Here is a 7,490-nt window from a genome sequence, read left to right on the forward strand (position 1 = left end):
TTTAGGCGTTCTTGTGTTAGTCTGTGGTATTCCATTTGCTCACTCGTTACTCGTATTACTTTGGTTAATTTAATGTCACGATTTATTTTTTTTCACTATGGGACTTAACATCTATGGTCATCAGTCCCCTAGAATTTAGAACTACTTAAACCTAACTAACCTAAGGACAACACACAACACCCAGCCATCACGAGGCAGAGAAAATCCCTGACCCCGCCGGGAATCGAACCCGGGAAGGGCGTGGGAAGCGAGAACGCTACCGCACGAGATGCGGGCACACGATTTATTCGGAGCTATGTGACATACTACTGGATTTGCTTATCATGTCAGGGTTTTCATGGAAGTTGTTGGATTTGCCTGACACCTTACAGATTTATTAGCTGGTTTGAGCAAATGACGCACGTGCTGTCGCCCGCATTTTACAGTTTATTAGCTGAAGCAATTTGGTGAAGGCCATTTAATTTTTAGTTTTGGATCATCATTTTTGTATGGTGTTTTTAGCCCTGTTTCCCCGTGCCTTGTTTAGATATCTCCCCTTCTTTCCATTGGGACTGACATATAGCCGTTTCCTTTGTCTCTGTGTTTGCGTTCTATGGTTTTGATTTGGGCGCGTATGATCTCAGTTGTTTTTTGCGCCCTAAAACAAAATAAAACAACAACAAAAAACAACCCTGTCTGCCAGATCATATATGTACACTACTGGCCATTAAAATTGCTACACCACGAAGATGACGTGCTACAGATGCGAAATTTAACCGACAGAAAGATGATGCTGTGATATGCAAATAATTAGCTTTTCAGAGGCATTCACACAAGGTTGGCGACGGTGGTGACACCTACAACGTGCTGACATGAGGAAAGTTTCCAAGCGATTTCTCATACACAAACAGCAGGTGACCGGCGTTGCCTGGTGAAACGTTGTTGTGATGCCTCGTGTAAGGAGGAGAAATGCGTACCATCACGTTTCCGACTTTGATAAAGGTCGGATTGTAGTCTATCGAGATTGCGGTTTATCGTATCGCGACATTGCTGCTCTCGTTGACCGAGATCCAATGACTGTTAGCAGAATATGGTCTCGGTGGATTCAGGAGGGTAATACGGAACGCCGTGCTGGATCCCAACGGCCTCGTATCCCTAGCAGTCGAGATGACAGACATCTTATCCTCATGGTAGTAACGGATCGTGCAGCCACGTCTCGATCCCTGAGTCAACAGATGGGGACGTTTGCAAGACAACAACCATCTGCACGAGCACGAACAGTTCTACGACGTTTGCAGCAGCATGGACTAATAGCTCGGAGACCATGGTTGCGGTTACCCTTGACGCTGCATCACAGACAGGAGCGCCTGCGATGGTATACTCAACGACGAACCTGGGTGCACGAATGGTAAAACGTCATTTTTTCGGATGACTCCAGGTTCTGTTTACAGCATCATGATGGTCGCATCCGTGTTTGGCGACATCGCGGTGAACGCACATTGGAAGCGTGTATTCGTCATCGCCATCGCCATATTGGCGTATCACCCGGCGTGATGGTATGGGGTGCCATTGGTTACACGTCTCGGTCACCTCTTGTTAACATTGACGGCACTTTGAACAGTGACGTTACATTTCAGATGTGTTGCGACCCGTGGCTCTACCCTTCATTCGATCCCTGCGAAACCCTACATTTCAGCAGGATAATGCACGACCGCATGTTGCAGGTCTTGTACGGGCTTTTCTGGATACAGAAAATGTTCGACTGCTGCCCTCGCCAGCATATTCTCCAGATCTCTCACCAATTGAAAACGTCAGGTCAATGGTGGCCGAGCAACTGGCTCTTCACAATACGCCAGTCACTATTCTTGATGAACTGTAGTATCGTGTTGAAGCTGCATGGGCAGCTGTACTTGTACACGCCATCCAAGCTCTGTTTGACTCAATGCCCAGGCGTATCAAGGCCGTTATTACTGTCAGAGGTGGTTGTTCTGGCTACTGATTTCTCAGGATCTATGCACCCAAATTGCGTGAAAATGTCAGTTATAGTGTAATATATTTGTCCAGTGAATACCCGTTTAACATCTGCATTTCTTCTTGGCGTAGCAATTTTAATTACAAGTAATGTATACAGAAAATAGTAACGGTCGTATCACACTTCCTTGGGGCACTCCTGATGTTATCCCTGTCTATGACGAACACTCCCCGTCGACGACAACATGCTGCGTTTTATTACTTAAGAAGTCTTCTAGCCTGTCACATATCTGGGGAGCTATTCCGTATACATGTACAATCATTACCAGTCTGCTTTGGAGTACCGTGTCGAATGCTTTTCGGAAAGCTAACAGTATGGAATTATACTGCGAACTATGGATGAAGAACAGGCTATCATGTCAGAAAAGAGCAACCTGGGTTTCGCACGAGCAATGCTTTGTAAACCCGTGCCTATTCGTGGAAATGAGCTTTTCTGTTTCTAGGAAATTTATTATATTCGAACTCAGAATATGCTCAAGAATTCTATTGCAAACCGATGTTAAAGATATTGGCCTGTAATTTTGCAGGTCCGTTCTTTCACCCTTCTTATGTACAGGAGTCACCTGCGCTTATTTCCAATCGCTTGGCACTTTGCATTTATCGTGAATCTCTCGACCAGTGTAAACTTTGAGGCCAATGACGTACAGGAAGTGCTCTTTGTGAAACGGAATTGGGGTTGCATCCGGCCATGGCGGCTTATTTGTGTTGAACTGTTTCAATTGTTTCTCTACGTCAGGGATGCTTACGACTATGTCATGCATACGGGATTCTGTACGATGGTCAAACGATGGTACGTTTGTAAGAGTCTCCTGCGTGAACGATTTGTTAAACATAGAATTTAAAACTTCGGCCTTCTTTTTGCTATCTTCCACTGCCAAACCAGACATGTCAACGAGTGACTGAATGGAAGCCTGAATCTACCTTAGCAACGATGTATTTCCGGGCACATGTTCATAGGACATTTTTCCACCCCATTTACAGTCAGTAATACGTCGTAAAAAAATTGAAGTACAAGATCCCATGATGACAGCATAGCTCTGTCAAAACCGGTTGACTGGCCGGAGTGGCCGTGCGGTTCGAGGCGCTACAGTCTGGAGCCGAGCGACCGCTACGGTCGCAGGTTCGAATCCTGCTTCGGGCATGGATGTGTGTGATGTCCTTATGATAGTTAGGTTTAATTAGTTCTAAGTTCTAGGAGACTGATGACCTCAGAAGTTAAGTCGCATAGTGCTCAGAACAACTTGAACCATTTTTTTTTTTTTTTTTTTTCAAAACCGGTCATCGAATAAAATGGGTTTTTATTAGCTATCTTGGCTTTTGAAGCTAGCTTCAGTTATCAGAAGAGAAGAATTTCACAGTAGCGAAGATGAACAAGTGGTCATAGCTCCTAAAGAATGCATCGTGGAGCCCATGTTTACTGCACTTTTCTGTCTTGTTTTGGTCCATATTACCACTTCTGAAAGTTGCATACACTACATTCTTAGCAACAACCGTATCGGTACGTGTGTTTCATTATAAAGTTCGTCCGCATCTGTGGTATGGTGGCTAGAGTTGCTGCCTCTGGATCACAGGGTCCCGGGTTCGATTCCCGGCGGGGCCAGGACTTTCTCCGTCCGCGGACTAGGTGTCTGTGTTGTCCTCATCATTCGGGAAAGTGGCGAGACTGGAGTATGCAAGGATTGGGAATCTATACGGTCGCTGATAACAACGCAGTTGAGCGCCCCCAAACCAAATATCATCATCATCTCAACTATAATGATCGACTCGGTTGTTTCCCGACCAGGTTTCCTTACCTCAAAATGATACATTTACTATACTTAAATGGAAGGAGGATCTTTGTTGTCAGCTGCAGCGGGACAATAAGTGGCGACGAGGGAAATTTGTAGCGGACCGCGATTCGAATCCTGGATCTTCTGCTTAGTAGGCAGGTGCGGTAACCACGGCGCCTTCCGGGACACAGTCCGTGCAGTTGTGAGAACGCAATCTCGGTACGCGTCACGGGCGATCCACACTCCCACGGACGCCACCTGTCCACATTCCCTGTTCATTATACTCTTGTACGCTACTCAGAGATTCCCACAGGAAGTCGGACGCCTTTCGTGCATTCGCACTGAAGAAAGTAAATCCATTGCTCAACAGGCTTATCAATTATATGGTGTCTGTTCTTTCAAAAGAAAAGACACATCGTAGATCCCGCAGCTGTGATACATTTACTTTTTTTCCGTCATCCCCCTATGTCGGTCATGGTACGGAAGGTTTAACTGACCGATATGCGGCTGGCAAATTGGAGCACTATGGCCGTCTACGGACCAGTGAGTAAGGGCCGGCGTGCAGTCGCCGGGGCAGCGGCTAAGGCGTCACAGGGGTGTGGGTGGATACGTAGCCCGCCAGCGAGCGGAAGTGGCCTGGGTTTCCCCACGGTGGAGCGGCTGACAGCATTAAGACACTGCGTCGTTGTGGACTCCAGGAGAATGGCGAGGTTGTCACTGAAAACGGATTCGTTCGGTTGTGACATATTTATTCGACCGAACCTTATATTTGTTTCGGACACAAAGTAACGCGCAACTGAGTATGGACAGAGAGCCAGTTTTGACCTTCAGAACCAATGGGTAAATAATCAACATAAAAAGGCTATGTGTGCATGGCTGGCAGCAACAAACACCACTAACCACCATATTTTATAACGCCAACGCACTCGGCATTTTAGTTAGGTGGACGCAACACAGACTTACATAAACATCATATACATCTTTGATGCAACAGAAGCTTTGATTTACAGTCGAAATTCGACGTTAAACTATTTTCTGTGCCATTAATCGTGCCCAGTGTACCATATGCTAAAAGTGGAGGAGAAAAATTTTCTCATAAATTTATATCTCGATATATTCAGATTATTGCGGGACAGACTGAGTTCATTTACTGGGTATGATCACCTAATAGTTTCTTCTTAATTTGGAGAAAAATGCTAGTGCATTCTGATAAAACTGCTGATAAAATAGTAAACAGAATTTGAAGACGAATGTGATTACATCATTTTGACAAAGCTACTGTTAAAACATTACTTCACTTGTATGCTGCATAATTTGTGCAAAACTAAAGCAGTGGAGGACAGACGAAAACAGATGCGACATATGCACAAAAATTAATGTTGTTTAAAGAGCAATGATGGGCTTTTCCTGTAAACTGGCCTGGTTAATGTAGAAATATAGACTCAGGTCTACAGTTAGTCGACATTAAACTGTAGTTGAGTAACAGAGCACTATTTATTATTAAACTTATAAAAGACGTTATGGAATACAGTAATTGACATCATTTCTCTTCACTCCTATTAGTTTTACACCAGAAATATTAGTGTGTCCGTAGCGACTTGATTTTTTAGCTCAATACACAGTAACATGAATTAGTTTTATTTTATCAATTATCAAATGATTCTTGAAAGCCTGACACTTTAAAAACAATGGTTTGACTTCTTAAACCTAATACTTGCTCTTAGACAGTGACAATAACAGAAAAAGATCAACTTTTTGTGTATATAACTGCTGTAACGTAACATTTGCGGCAGTTCCCAAAAGATGTTGCTTGACGATATTTAGTCTAATTTTAAATCGCCAAGAACACACCCCACTTGGCCTCCTTAAGATTTCTTTATTGGCTTTTCTTAGCAGCTATCCCAGAATCATCACATCTTTGCTACCAAAGAACAAACAAAAAATAAATAAAATTTAAAGGTATTACATCTTGTTATCAGTAATGAACTGTAACTATTAACGGTCCTGGCAACTTCATAAAATATAAAAATTCCATTTAGATTTCATCACTGTTGCCTTTACACTACTCCCCCACCAGTAACATGGTTACGAACTAATACATGGTGATTAAGATATTTTCTTAAAAATAATCAGCACAACATTAACATAAAACAATAAGAAAACATATTGAAACGACAAAATATATGATAAAAAAATTACAAAAGCTTTTTACAGTGTCTGGTATGACATTTGATTAACTCTCCACAGAGACAACTGCTCTAAGAATCAGGATGGGAACCTTATAATCCGTCCTGACTTCGATACTCTGATATTTGGAGATGGTTTCTCTGTGGGATGTTGTGGTTCAGTGTCCTTGGAAAAGTTTGTAAGTTCCTTCTCTGATTCCCATTTTTCTTGCAGGAGATAAGCTGGTTGAAGTCTGTCCACTGACACATTCATGTGTTTGCACTTCTTTTTTGTAGTTAAATATTTTTCATGTCTTGAAATGACAGGAAAGGAACGATCATGTGTAGGTTCTAATGGTTTTCTAACCCTGTCACATCTCAGGAAGACATGGGAACCGGTTTGCAGATCTTTTGGAACAAATACTGATCTCGATTTGCTTTGTGTAGGCCAATTAGGTTTCTGATATAGCACTTGCTTTTGCAAATTTGATGCAAATGAATCAAGGTCAATCTTTGCAGTGGGCTCTTCAAAAAATTCACAAGGAAGTCTTATAGTTTTTTCCATATACCATCTGTGCAATTGAATGGTTCGATGTTTCTCACACTGCAGTGCGCAACCCCCGTAGAACAGTAGGCAGAATTTCTGTCCAATTACAGCTGTTATGGTCCTTGATTGCAGATTTCATAGTTCTATGTAGTCGCTCAATTTTACCATTGCATTGAGGATGATATGGCGTTGTGTGCTGAATTTTCATTCCACGCACTATGCCCAAATCATTAAACAACTGCGATCTAAACTGAGTTCCTTTGTCAGTGATTACTTGTGATGGTACACCACATCTTGCAATCCAGTGCTGATAAAAGGCTGTTGCCACTTTTTCAGTTGAAATATCTTCAAGTGGTATGACTTCACATCCAAGATGTGAAACGGTTAATACAAGTTAAAGAATAAGTCATGCCATTAGGAGGAGGAAAAGGTCCGATGAGGCCAACACTGAAGCGTTCATCAGGTTCTTCAAACTTCTCTAGCGGTGATTTTGTGTGGCGAGTGACCTTGGTTTCCTGACAACTGACACAGGATTTAGTCCACTGTCGCACATCACTTTTGATGTTTGACCAAATGGCTCTGCTACTCAACAGTTTCACTGTTGTCTTTATGCCAGGATGAGCTAAACCATGAAAATGAAGAAATATTTGATAACGAAAAGGTTGAGGAATACAAGGTCTGACATTTGCAATGGATGTGTCACACCACAATGTTTTCCCTGGTGGAAGTTGATATGACTTCAAGTTTAAGGAGTTGTTCCCTGTTCGGAGCTGCTGTAGTTCTTGATCTTGTTGTTGTTTTTTGGCAATTTCATCATAGTCCAGTATTACTACATCATCAACTCTGGATAGGGCATCTGCAACGATACTGTCATGGCCACTGACATGACGACTATCGGTTGAAAATTGTGAAATGTACTGCAAATGTCTCATCTGTCGAGGAAATGCCTTATCATTGTTTTGCTTGAAAGCAAATGTGAGTGGCTTATGATCAGTGAAG

The sequence above is a fragment of the Schistocerca gregaria genome, chromosome X (assembly GCF_023897955.1).
Source record: "Schistocerca gregaria isolate iqSchGreg1 chromosome X, iqSchGreg1.2, whole genome shotgun sequence".
Lineage (NCBI taxonomy): Eukaryota > Metazoa > Arthropoda > Insecta > Orthoptera > Acrididae > Schistocerca > Schistocerca gregaria.